Raw genomic sequence first — 15,140 nt, forward strand, 5'->3', positions numbered from 1 at the left:
TCATAAATTTATATTTTCAATTTGTTTTCATAAATTGTTAAAGCTAATATAAATTTTGCTTCATATTTGAAATTGTAAATGTATATTTAAAAATTGTGCAAATAATTTTTGAAGCCCATTATTAATACACTAAATACCAAAAAGATTAAAAAATACAAAAAAAAAAAAATGTACATTTTCATATTTTGAAAATTTTATGAAAACTTTGTACAAAAAAGTGTACCAAAAGATTAAAAAATACAAAAAAGTGTACATTTTCAAAAAAAAGTGTAAACTCAAGAAAAAGTAATCACAAGTCAAATTTTGAAAACTTTGTCCGGTTTTAAAATAATCAAATAAAAACTTTAAAATTTAAAAAGAAATGAGTTTAGAAAATAAGAACCGAAAACAATGAATAATATTTTTAAAAAAGAAAAAATAAAATAAAAAATTAATATTTTAAGATAGAGAAAATAAAATAATTTAAAATATAACTTTTAATGACAGAAAATCACGTGCTACAAGAACTACACATGCTTTGTTTTTCATAAGGAAAATATCTCAGACCTCCAGTGGGGGTGACCTCTAGTACCCCACTGTTTTTTAATTAGCTCAAATTTATTTATTTATTTATTTATTTTTCTTTTTCTCAATCTTACTCTCATAACCCCACACGTGGAGGTGGGGGGTGATGGGGGTCATCTCCACTGGGGTCCCAACAGTGTTGTTTTCATAATTTCAACCCACGTGCTAGCTAGTAAAGTTGGTCCAGATTCTTTTGGCAAGTTAGGTTAAAAGCTGCGTTTATAGCTGGAGGGCTAAAAAAAATGGACAATGATAGAGACTATTAAAAATGGTGTTTTAAAGCAACCATTAATGATGTGACATTCACTTTTTTTTTTTTAAAAAAAAAAAGACACAACAACACTGTAGCAGTGGGTGAGACCTACTACCACATCATTAGTGGTGGTACTAATTAGTGCTCTCACTCATTTTTTAAAAAAATTAGATGACTTTTTTAGTTATGGAATTATTTGACGAGTGTAAAAAAATTATATATAAATTTTTAATTATACTTTTTATATTATATAGGGTTATATATGAGTAAAAATTGGGCGGAATAGTTTAGTTATTTTATTATGATGTGACATCATAAATAACTATTAACCAAAAAAATCAAAAATAACTTTTAACCATCTTCTCAAATTACTTTCTAAAAAATATCAAAAAACTTGATAAAAAATCAAAAATTAACTTTTTACAATCTTCTCAAAACACACAATGTGAAACTTTGAACAAAAGATCATTATGCGAACATAATTAAATTTTACTTACATTTTACATAACTTTATTTTATTTTCAAGTCTATACTGCAGGATTGTTGAGTTGAGGGTGTCGTTTTCGGAGCGCTTTGTTTGCGAAGTAGGTTATTTGAGTTTTTAGTTATTTAGGTTAAAATAATTGTGTAGGAAGATAATTGAATTTTTTTTATAGTTGATTTGAAGATTGTGAGAGAAAAAGTAAAATGATTAAATGTGACATTTTATTTTATTGACTATTTTAATCTATTTTATTTTTTAGTGAATTATTTTAACCTAACTCACTTCCCAAAAACACATCCTAAACTCTTAACTCGCGTTTTTACTTTTTTTTATTTTTTTTATTTTTATTTATTTTAATACTATACAATAATCCAAGGGGGTGTGATAATTTGGTAAGTTCTTGTGATAGAAACTTTGAGATTCCAGATTTTACTTTTTTCGGAGCTAGCTATTTGAGCTAGAGTACATATGGTTGGTAAGATGAACTTTCTAGGCTTGAACAAACAGTATATAGTGTTAAGAGTGTGGGTTCAAATTTATACCTGTTTATGAGTCCGCGATTTACTACTACATGGTTGAGTGGCTCTGCTGGGTGATCCTCAGAGGTCACCTCTCTGCGATTAGACCTGTAATATTATACAAACAAAAAATTCATACATAATGACGTGATTCATTATGAGCCTTTAAAACACCATTAAATATAAATTTATTTATAATAATAATAACGTCACATCATTCTTGTTAATTTTTTTCGTATAAATCTTATTTATTTAAAATTTTCCTCTTATTTATTTAAATTTCACACAACTACATAGTCGATCATTTATTTCTATTCCAAGACAATCAAAAGGTATAAATTAACGAAAAAATTACCAATAAATAAATTATATTATTATTTCACTACAACAAAAAAGGCTTTTGGTGACAGACTGATTTTGTCTCCAAACATCAAAATTTCGTCACTAAAGTGATCTGCGACGAAAAAAATTTGTCACCACGTTCGTGGCCTACACGTCGTCACTGAAAGTACCTGGTGATGAAAAACAATTTCGTTGCCTATTTTTCATTTTTGGCGACGAAATGTTTCGTCTCTAAATGTTGAATTTTTCGTCCTCTAAAACATCAATTTCGTCACCAAAACTAAATAATATTTTATTTTAATTATTTTTGGCGACGAAATATTTCGTCACCAAATATATTTTAGTGACGAAAGTTTTCCTCACCAATGATATGGGTTAAGGTGACAAAAAAATTCGTCACTAAAATGAGCAAAAAAGAAAATTATTCAATGACAAAAAATATTTTGTCACAAAATATTTCAATTTAGCGACAAAATATTCAGCAAATGTGACGAAATTATTTGTTTCGTACTATATCATTAATGACAAAATTATTCGTCATGTTTTTTGAAAACTAATAGCGACATTTTTTATTTCGTCACTAATAAAAATTAAAAAATTTGAAAATGGAGGTATTATTTTTTTTTCAAATTTTTTTCTTTTCAGTAACAATTTCCTGCGCATTTCAATAACCTGTTCAATAAAATATCTATTACAAATCAATACAAAAATCTGTTCATTTTCATAAACATCACAATCGAATTTTAGTACTATCCACAAAAATACAATATGAACTGCATGCGGATTATAAACATGTCTCCTAATATCCACAAAAAACGTCTATTAATATCCACAAAAATATAATATCAACCGCATGCAGATTACCAAACACATCTCCTAATATCCAACAAAAAACATGTTTACTAATATCAACAAAAATAAAATATTAAGGGCGGATTACCAAACATGCCCTGTAATACGAACAAAAATATAAAATTTATAACACAACCAAAATACATGTAAGGTAATATGAACAAAAACACAAAAATGAGCTACCATCTGCCCTCCAAATTACCAAACAAGTCCATATCAAATCTCGAATCTGCAAAAAAATGAAACACAAAATATAAAAAATAAAAAATGCAAGTTAGACAATTATTATCTTATCCATAAAATATTCAATTTAACATGCATTTTTTGAATTAGTTTTCAAACCGGGAGTCCCGTGCTAGTTCCGTAAGTTTCCACAACTCACATTGGTCCCTCCCGAGGTGTTTGAGGTGTACCCTGGGCCGTCTCGTGGCTGTTGCACGATTTTGGCCTCCATGGCCTATTTTTAAGCTTAAGTGTGAAAAAGTGTATTTTTTAACTTAGTTTCAAATCGAGAGTCCCGTGCTAGTTCCGTAATTTTTCACAACTCACATTGGTCCCTCCTGAGGTGTTTGATGTATTCCCCAGGCTGTCTCGTGGTTGTTGCACGATTTTAACCTCTGATGGCTTACTTTTCAAGCTTAAGTGTGAGAAATTACATTTTTTGACTTAGTTTTCAAATCGGGAGTTTCGTGCTAGTTCCAAAAGTTTCCACAATTCACATTGGTTTCTCTCGAGATGTTTAAGGTGTTCCCCGGGCCGTCTCGTGGCTGTTGCATGATTTTGGCCTCCGGTGGCCTATTTTGAAGTGTAAGTATGAAAAAGTGCAATTTTGGATAGTTTTCAAACCGGAAGTCCCATGCTAGTTCCATAAGTTTTCACAACTCACATTGGTCTATCCCGAGGTGTTTGAGGTGTTCCCCGGGCCGTCTCGTGGCTGTTGCACGATTTTGGCCTCCGATGGCCTATTTTGAAGTTTAAGTGTGAAAAAGTGCATTTTTGGACTTAGTTTTCAAATCGGGAATCCCGTGCTACTTCTGTGATACCCCTATTCCATAATATGTTAATTGGCCCTTAATATGAGTATGATTATGTGTTTAATATGATTTTGTGTGCTATTATGTGAAAATATATGGTTTTGAATTTCTATCTGTTCACCGTGGGAATATCTGTTTGATTATCTGCTTTGGAAATTAAATTGAAGGCCTTATTGGCCACAGAACCCGAAATTGATTGCGCCATTGTGATTGGCATAATTTTTAGAGCCTATGGTAAAGTTTAATTGAAAAATTGATTCAAACCAGATTAAGTGGATTAAATTGGTGAATTAGTACCCAATTATTTATTATTATTAAATGGAGCTAGTGGGAACTTATGTAAAGAGGCACTACACGCTCTATTCTCTCCTTATAACTTCATTTGGCTAATTGAACTCAAGATAGAGAGAGGGCCGGCTAGAGAGAGAGAGATGGAGAGTATTGTGTAATTTTTGGCTCAAGCTTGGGGATTTGAAGATTTAACTCAAGAATTGACTAGAGCTTGGGTGTTTGAAGCTCTTAGGTGAGTGAATTTGTGAATATTAGTTGTAATTTTGTGAATTCAAGTTTGATTAATGGTCTAGAACTTGGATTAGTTTGATTATAAGGAAATTGAGTTGATTTTGTTGTATTTGAAGCCAATAGATGCATGCATGTAGGAAATTACTATGAATTTCCATATTTGAACACAATATGCATAATATATGTTGAATCTTGTATGGAATCCATCTATTTGATCATCTCTTCACCAATTAAGTTGATATGAGTGAATATTTCTCACATGCAAGAGTAGATCATGGAGGTATGAGCTTTGCATGTTTGAATTTGATGTATTGGTGATGAGTTTGGGTTAATTTGAGGCATACATATAAGTAATTCAAGAAATGGAGCTTCATTGTGTTATGATTTGGTGTTGGTATCATGTGGGTATATGTATGTGTGAAATTGGAGCCATAATATGCAAGAAATGTGGTTGAAATGTCGAAATTGAACTCAAGAAACTATTCTGGAAAATCCAGAATTTATGATGTCCACTCGAGTGGGGGAACCGACGCTCGAGCGAGGAATTCATGCTCCCAATATTTTTTTGCAGCCATGGGTCCGCTCGAACGGGGGAAGTCCATGCTCGAGCAGGGAGCTATGTAGACAAACATTTCGCTCGAGTGCCCGAGTTCACGCTCGAGCGTGAATTTGATGCAACCAGCACTTTTGCAGACCAATTGGGTCCGCTCAAGCGGGGAAGTCCACGCTCGAGCGGGGACCCTGTTTTTTGAAATTTTGTTTATGCGTCCTGTGTTTCGTTTTCCGTTCTCCTTCACTTCTAAGTACTCTTGGACATGCATTAAGCATTGTAATTGAGTTAAAGAGATAAGAATAAAGCCTAAAGAGGAAAATGTGAATTTAAGAACAGATTGAATTATTGGTGACTCTTTTGTGTTCATGGAATGTGTAGGGTCGAGCTCCAGGGCAAACCAACAAACCAGTCACTGTGAGTAATATCAATATTTGGAAGCTTGTCATTTGTCCAATTGCTAATTTTCTTATAAGCCTTATGCCTTATGATTTGTTAGTTTGAATTGTGGACAAATGTCTGACATGAATGAATGGGCCAGAGGCCGTTTTGACAAGAAAGAATGAATGGGCCAGAGGCCGTTTTGATAAGAAAGAATGGATGGGCCAAAGGCCATTTTGACATGAATGGATGGGCCAAAAGCCGTTTTGACATGAATGGATGGGTCAAAGGCCGTTTTGACATGAATAGATGAGCCAGAGGCCGTTTTGACAGGAATGAAAGATAAATGGGCCAAAGGCCAGTATGTTTGAAACCACAGTCACTTGACTTAAATTGCGTATATAAACGTTAAATAAAAATGTAAATTGGGCCCAAGGCTGTTCGGAGTATGTTGTTCTACATATAGTTTGTATCTTCTTATTTGATATTATTCACTGGGCTATCGCTCACGCTCATTCATGTATTTGTAGGTGAGCCAAGAGAGGTCCAGACTTAGCCCCAGTGAAGTCTGTGTGAAACAACCGAGTTTTGGAGAGTCAGCTCTAGTGTCTCATGCACGAGACTCGTCTTCGCCCTTCTGCTATGCTATGTTATTTTTGTCATGTTGGCGAGGACTTTGCATATGTCTGTATATAGTTTTCATGGGTTAACTTAGTTTTTGGATGATCCTGTTTGTTCAGAACTTATGCTACTGTATTTCTACTGTGAGTTATTAATGTATATATGTTTGGTTGTTTGCAGGTGCCATGTAAGCACACTCTATGGGCAAAGTTTTGAACTACTTTTGTTTGGCCCCCATTAACTCTGTTAAAATACATTTGTTTTGGTTTGAGGCCGTAGGTAATCTCATGATTACTGGCCAGTTATGTCCTTAGCCCACGGGGGCGGGTTCGGGTCATGAAAACTTCCGTAAGTTTCCACAACTCACATTGATCCCTCCCGAGGTGTTTGAGGTATTACCTGGGCCGTCTCGTGGCTGTTACATGATTTTGGCCTCCGATGGCCTATTTTTCAAGCTTAATTGTTGCTAAAAGTGCATTTTTGGACTTAGTTTTCGAACCGGGAGTCCCGTGCTAGTTCCGTAAGTTTCCACAACTCATATTTGTCCATCTCGGGGTGTTTGAGGAGTTTCTTGGGCTGTCTTGTGGCCGTTGCACGATTTTGGCCTCCGATGGCCTATTTTTGAAGTTTAAGTGTGAAAAAGTGCAATTTTGGACTTAGTTTTCAAACCGGGAGTCCCATGCTAGTTCTGTAAGTTTCGAAAACTCACATTAGTCTATCTCGAGGTGTTTGAGGTGTTTCCTGGGCCGTCTTATGGCAATTGCACGATTTTGGCCCCCGAAGGCCTATTTTCAAGCTTGAGTGTGAAAAAGTGCATTTTTGGACTTAGTTTTCAAATCGGGAGTCCTGTGCTAGTTCCGTAAGTTTTCACAGCTCACATTGGTCCCTCTTGAGGTGTTTGAGGTTTTCTTTGGGTCGTCTCGTGGCTGTTGCACGATTTTGGCCTCCAATGGCCTATTTTCAAGCTTAAGTATGAAAAAGTGCATTTTTTGACTTAGTTTTCAAACCGGGAGTCCCGTACTAGTTCCGTAAGTTTCCATAACTCACATTGGTCCCTCCTGAGGTGTTTGACGTATTCCCCGGGCCGTCTCATGGTTGTTGCACGATTTTAACCTCCAATGGCTTCGTTTTCAAGCTTAAGTGTGAAAAATTACATTTTTCGACTTAGTTTTCAAACTAGGAGTCCCGTGTTAGTTCCGAAAGTTTCCACAACTCACATTGGTCCCTCTCGAGGTGTTTGAGATGTTCCCCTGGCCGTCTCGTGGCTGTTGCACAATTTTGGCCTCCGGTGGCCTATTTTGAAGCATAAGTGTAAAAAAGTGCAATTTTGGACTTAGTTTTCAAACCGGGAGTTCCGTGCTAGTTCCGTAAGTTTCCACAACTCACATTGGTCCATCCCAAGGTGTTTGAGGTGTTCTCCAGGCCATCTCATGGCTGTTGCACGATTTTGGCCTCCGATGGCCTATTTTAGAAGTTTAAGTGTGAAAAAGTTCATTTTTGGACTTAGTTTTCAAACTGGGAATCCCATGCTACTTCCGTAAGTTTCCGCAACTCACATTGGTCCCTCCCGAGGTATTTGAGTTGTTACCCGGGCCGTCTCATGGCTGTTACATGATTTTGGCCTCCGATGGCATATTTTTCAAGCTTAATTGTCGCTGAAAGTGCATTTGCGGACTTAGTTTTCGAACCGAGAGTCCCGTGCTAATTTCGTAAGATTCCACACCTCATATTTGTCCATCCCAAGGTGTTTGAGGTGTTTCCCAGGCCGTCTCGTGGCTGTTGCACGATTTTGGCCCCCGAAGGGCTATTTTGAAGCTTAAGTGTGAAAAAGTGCACTTTTAGACTTAGTTTTCAAACCGGGAGTCCCGTGCTAGTTCCCTAAGTTTCCACAGCTTACATTGGTCCCTCCCAAGGTGTTTGAGGAGTTCCCTGGGCCATCTCGTGGCTGTTACACAATTTTGGCCTCTGATGTCTTATTTTTCATGCTTAAGTGTGAAAAAGTGTATTTTTGGACTTAGTTTTCGAACTGGGAGTCCCATGCTAGTTCCGTAAGTTTCCACAACTTATTTTGGTCCCTCCTGAGGTGTTTGAGGTGTTGTCCAGGCCTTCTCGTGACTGTTACACGATTTAGCCCTCTGATGGCCTATTTTCAAGCTTAAGTGTGAAAAAGTACTTTTTTGGACTTAGTTTTCAATTCGAGAGTCCCGTGCTAGTTCCGTAAGTTTTCACAACTCACATTGGTCCCTTCTGAGTTGTCTGAGGTGTTCCTAAGGCCGTCTCATGGCTATTACACGATTTTTGTCTTTGATGGCCTATTGTCAAGCTTAAGTGTGAAAAAGTGCATTTTTAGACTTAGTTTTTAATCCGGGAGTCCTGTGCTAGTTTCGTAAGTTTTCACAACTCACATTGGTCCCTCCTAAGGTGTCTGAGGTGTTCCTGGGGCCGTCTCATGGCTGTTACACGATTTTGGCCTCCGATGACCTATTTTCAAGCTTATTTGTGAAAAATTACATTTTTAGACTTAGTTTTCAAACCGGGAGTCCCATGCTAGTTCCGTAAGTTTTCACAACTTAAATTTGTCCCTCCTGAGGTGTTTGAGGTGTTTCCCGGGCCGTCTCATGGCTGTTGCACTATTTTGGCCCCCGATTGCCTATTTTGAAGCTTAAGTGTGAAATAGTGCCTTTTTCGGCTTAGTTTTCAAATCGGAAGTCCCATGCTAGTTTCGTAAGTTTTCACAACTTACGTTGGTCCCTCCCGAGGTGTTTGAGGTGTTGTCTGGGCCGTCTCGTGGCTGTTTCACGATTTTGGCCCCCGATGGCCTATTTTCAAGCTTAAGTATGAAAAGTATTCTTCGTTATTATGAACTATGAATCACATGTTAGCCTTGTGTCCTAAAAGCCAATCTAAAAACCATTTGTAATTTCTACCTGGTAATATTGCTGAATTCGAAATAGTATATTTCAAAATGATTATAAAATATCTAAAAAATAATAACTATTAATAATATAATGGTGCAGAAGATGCATTTCATATAATTGAACCTTGTAATGATTTTGGTTTCCAAGGATGCTAAAAGAGGAGTTGAGCTCGCATCGGATTATCCTCAAATATGGAACAATTAACTTAATCTTCTACACAACTGGAACCATACATAGCCCATGAGAGAATGAAATTTGATATCATCAAAACACAATAATGGACCTAACGAGGACATTAGTATGAAAATTGAAGAATAGTATTCCACAACCATTTTTTCAAAGAAAAAAATGACATGTGTACATGTACGACTTACCAACCTAGAAAATAATGAAACGTGTGCAGTAGGCCCTATATGTATACATGATGCTTGTGTGGATCCACAATGAGAGATGAAGAAAACCAGTGCAATTCTCTGCAATGTCACTAGCACAACCAACCTATTAAAAGGATAACCATGCTACAATTGAACAAACACCTCAATAAAAATTTATTTCTACAGCCAAATAGAGCAAATAAATCAATAGACCGAACTCAATTTATGTCAAGAAATTAATTAATTATGAAAAATAAGACAGAAATTACAGGTTCTAGAGGATCAAGAGATTCATCATAAAACCATAGAACAATGGAGTGAACATTATGTAGACATCCCCGAACGTCCCGGGAGGAAATCCCCCGTTTTGTTCATTAGGCTCACTACAGTTCAGGACTCAAAGTCACGGTCCTGTATCTAATCTCGCAGAGTGCAATGCAAGACCGATGAATCATCAAAGAGTCCAAATCCAACAAATCATTTTTAAAAATAGATTTTTTTGAAAGAAGTGCCAAACATGGACTGCTTTGCCAGATACAGAGTCGCCACCTAAATATTTTATTTTGGAAAATTTAGGAAACCTTGACTCGTTGCCTAAGGCCACGTGTCCGTCATCACCAAAGTTGCATCGGCTCGGGAACTTGGGTACTATTGGGGAAGGTCACTTCGTGAGCACCCCCGCTCGCCCAATCAAAGATCGGCCTCTACTAACCATGATATCTAGTTTTGAAAACATTATGCATTCTTATTTCGGTTATTAGCCTAGATTTACTATGTGATGCGCACAGCATACAAGTATAGACTGGATCGCCTGAATTGGAACAAAACGTTTCATGTTTGTTTTTGAAAGCGGTTTGCTACTCGCAAGTAGGCTAAAAATGCAGATTTTGCCACCCTCGGGTGGGCTTAGAAAACATGATTTTGTCACTATCTAGTGGGCTTAAAACTCACAGTCAATGCATTATTCCAATTCAGATAATCCAACCTTCACCCACAGGCATTCAGGTAGTTATATCATATAAGCATATAGCCTCATGGTAAACATGCTGTCATGGCAACATTCACACGCATGCAAGATGCTAAAGCGTAAAAGCTTACCTAGTACTCCGAGCCAAAACAGAAACTAGGTTAGAAATCCATGCATGATCCTAACTATACAGAAATGCCTAATGCAACACATGCAAAAATGCAACTACAATAGGCTCGGCTATTTTAAAATGACATGTGAAATGCTACAGCTAACAAGTATTCAACTCGGAATTGAAATACAAATGCAGTTAGTATGATGTGCCGAGCCCGGTGCATGCAAGACAGATGAATGGATGCAAACATGCGAGCATAAGTATGCTGATTGAAACATGCCCTAAACTAACCATCATAAGTTGGTAAATAAAAAGGAGAAAAACGTCTCTGTTTGGTTGTGATTTGTAATCAATTTTCTACACGTGTGTTTGAGTATGATGTTTGGTTATGGTTTTGAAATCAATTTTTCACACTCTCTGTAGAGAACTCTGATGCACAGGCCGCATTTTTTGTCAAAATTTTGCCTGAGGAAGTCCACCCGGATGTCCTTGGGGACGTCCACCCGGATGTCCTCTGAATTCCAGATTTTTTTTTTTGGCAATTGATTTACATACTCGGGAAAAATATTTTCTGAATTTTTAAAATTTTTTTATGTGTTTTAAAATAATTTTGAGTTGTATGTTTAGTTATGAGTTGTAAATTTTTGTGTCACATATCAAATGTCACATCAATAATTCTCCACTCAAATCAAACCTCTTTTCCAAAACTATTTTCAAAACTCTTTACCAAACAAATTTTCTACACTCAAATCATAATTCTACAACACACAAACTCAAAATAAAACTCATACTCTCAAATCACATTTACAAAACACAACCAAACGCAGGCGTGGAGTTGGAATACATACATCACACAGACGCACACTTATTACAATTGTGCCCTCGCTCGGAGGGTCCGAAAGAATAATACAGTCCGAATAAATAATTAAATATTACAAAACCCTAATTAATTAACAAATTAACTAGGAAATCGGATAAACTAGCATGCAAGCTTATGGACCGCCTCAGCTCTGTTCCGAACGATGAAAGATGCATGCTTGAGTTGCCTGGTGCGGAAATCCATTGCGATGCCCCGATTCGCCTCTGTGCAAGGCTCTGGAAGGCTGTTGATTTCTGATTTGCTGCAACAGAGAGCAAGAAAGTGGCACAACAAAGTATTTTCACATATGTATGCATGACTACTCTTCAGGGAGTGTAGTCCTCGATCCTCGTGCCACCAATCACGTATCTCGATGCTTGATGGCCGAGGAGTCGAATTGCACGACTCGATGTGAAATGAATGCACATGAAAACGCAAGAAGACCTAAACTCCATCATAGATAATCCGGAGTGTCGGCGACCGGGGATTGAGACACGTTCCGTCACTCGAAGTACAAAACGTCCCTCGTTTCCCGTACTTGGGCTAACTCCTATCCCAAACACAATGCAAATGAGATGGCATATGCAATGCGACTAACATACAACCTAGCATACACAATGCTATGAAATGACATACACAATGCTCTAACATGCGACCTAGCATACACAATGCTATGGACCGAAATGGCATACACAATGCACGATGGACTTACACCAACATGAGTGGATCTCAGCCACACTCACATCAGTGCCCATATGATGGAAATGAGACAACTGAAACACATGCAAACATGCATGATGCAAGGAATCGATCCTAAGGCATCGAATGTCACTCTACCAAAGCATGGAAAATGATGCAATATGGCATACAAACACACAAATTCTAGCTCTGAAACATGATACAAAATGGTCCCGAAACATGCAAACATGGCACACAATGCAACTTAAGGGGCCCGGGTACTGAAACAAGTGAAGTGCGTTACTCTAGAGGTACCAAAAACAGTGCACGAATGGCAAAATCAACCCCAAACAGACCCTAGGCAGGTCTGAAACAGTAGGGAAATGGCCTAAAATGATGGCTTGGAATGCAACGAAATGGAGCTCATTCAATGATCGGTAAATGAGACATACAAGCCCGACTCTCAAACGCATTTAAAGAGTATAAAACATGACAACATGGCATTCAAACAAGCTCTGAAATGTGATGAATAATAGGCTTAAAACATGAACACACCTCAGTATATGCATGGAATGGATCTCAAAACTCAAAGCTAAGCGTGGACCTTGAACTACAAGCATGCAAAACTAACATCATTCAACCACAAGACCCAAAAACAGTGCTAGGGAAGCCCAAAATAAGCACATTATCAGTGTAAGGCATGGCCAAAATATGCTAGAATCAATGGCCTATAAAACATGCAAAGAAAGCTAGTGAACCATGAGTTGCTCTACAACTATATGAAGCATATGAGAGCTCACCCAACCAGCCAAAAAGAGAAGTATTTCATGCCAAAATATGCCCAAATAACTCTTGAAACTCAATCAACACATGCAAGAATGATGAGCCCCTTTGGAAAGCCACGCGAGGGGTTGTTCTACACATACATGATAGACAAACAAAAGGGCAAAACCACCTCTGGAAATAAGTTATGAAAGCCCTAAAACTCACCAAAAAGAGCCTGAAATTGGTCTAGGAAGCATGCAATGAAAGGCCCCCTTAAAAGGCCTTGAATGAAATTGTTCTACACATGCATCATAGACATAAAATATGGCCAAAGGGGCTCCGAATAGAGCTAAGGAAGATCTCAAAACTCACACAATAGGGCCTGAAACAAGACTTCAAAGCATGCAAGATGGAGCCCCTTTGGAAGGCCAAAAAGGCCAACAAACAAGACAAGGAGAGAGGGGGTTCCCCCCATCTGATTTTAGGGCTCAAAGACATATCTAAGCCACTGAAAATCCACTGGATTTCAGTGGCTAAAAGGCCAAACCAAGGCCAAACCAAGGCCAATGCAAATGCTCTAATGCATAGCCCCAAGCATGAGGGAATGAAGCATACAAAGGGAAAGGTGACCCCAAACAGAAAAGTGATCTTAAGTAAACATGTTTATAAGCTCAAAAGGAAACTTTTTTAATTTTATGACAAATCTCAAAAATTCTCACAAGTAGGGCTAAGATATGATGCAAAACAATGCTTAAAAGAGGGAAATTGTGTGTTACCCTTGAAGCTCAAGAAGATAGCAGCAAAAGGGGTCCAAACTCTGAGCTAAAACCAGATTTTGGAGCTCAAAATGATCCTCAAAGAACCTCAGTCCAATGGTAGTTGAGTTTGATCAAGGGTGCCTAGGCAAAGGAGAGGTATATCCCCAAATATAGCTCTTGCTATGTACACAAAGGCAAGAGAAGGAGAGAGAGACAGAGATTTGGCTCTGGAATTTCTAGTGAGAGAGGGATTTTTTAGAGTGAGAAGCTCCCAAAACTTGCTTAGGAAGATTGTTCTTGAAAATGAGAGATATAACTCATATATAGCCATATACAAGAGTTGGTTCAAAAAAATCTGAGTTTGGAACAACTGGAGGTTGTGGAAGACAGCTGGAGGATAAATATCTGAGTTTGGGACCTGTAGACCACTTTCTGGTCGGCCAGCCACTTTTTCTGGTCGGCCGACCACTTTTTCAGGAGAGGGTGGTCGGCCAGCCACCTTTTCGGGTCGGCCAGCTAGTTTAGGAAAATTCTGCTTTTCAGCTCCAACTTCAAATGGCCATAACTCCTTCATATGAACTCATTTTCAGGTCATTCTTGTGTCCAAATTGAAGCCCTGGAAGTTAGCTTTCCAATGGAATCAAACTTGCATTAAAATTCCTCTTGTAAAAAATGTTATGCCTATTTTGGTGAAGCCGCGCAGATTCGGTCCAACCGGATTCATGCTGAACTTCTCCCAAACTAGTTTTCTTCTCTCCTTTCCTCTTTTATTCAACTCCAAACCCCCTAAACAAAGTGTTTTGAAAGATTTTTCAAAGATTTCATCTCTCTTTCATTCATTTCTACTTTGTCCTTGCTCGGTTTATCGAAAAGCGCAACATTTGACAAAATGCGAGCCTCGGAACATCGTAAAAATTTTATTTCAAAAACGTTTTGAAAGAGAAGGTTTTGAGATCTAAAATCTTTTGATCAAGATTGTTTTGGTCCAAAAAGGGGTACGAAGTTGAGATTTGACTCTCTCATTGCCGAAGAAACTGAACCTTTCCCTTGCATACCTTTCTCCACCATGTAAAACATCAGTCGCGTCCAAGTCTTAAGAGCGGTAAAAAATGGGGTGTCTACACATTACCAAGAGCATTAAATGAAGGAAAGGTAATTATGAGACCAGTTAAATAATTCAATGGAGAAAAAATTGAGTGAACAATACCCCGAGCATTAAATGCATGGACTCAACTATTTATGAAGGACAATTGCCAAATGACTTTGGATCTCATCATGTTCACTTGAGACCTTGGAATCCAAGACCGTGGAGCCAAACACCTGACAAAAGATCAAAAAGAACCAAATGAGCTGCAGAGAAATGGTAATGTTGGAAAAATGTATAAACCAATACATTTAAACTGGTCTAGAGCATTAGTACCAACAGTATGTGCCAATCCCATTTGGTATTTAATCCTCTCTATTCATGACCTACATACAAAGAATTCAGATAATCTCTAGAGGACTATATGGCAACAAAGAAAGAAAACAGAGAATGTTGGTGAGGGGACCGCAACAATGTAGACAATATTATGCATAATTGAAT

The sequence above is a fragment of the Camellia sinensis genome, chromosome 11 (genome assembly GCF_055761805.1).
Source record: "Camellia sinensis isolate YWXY chromosome 11, ASM5576180v1, whole genome shotgun sequence".
NCBI lineage: Eukaryota > Viridiplantae > Streptophyta > Magnoliopsida > Ericales > Theaceae > Camellia > Camellia sinensis.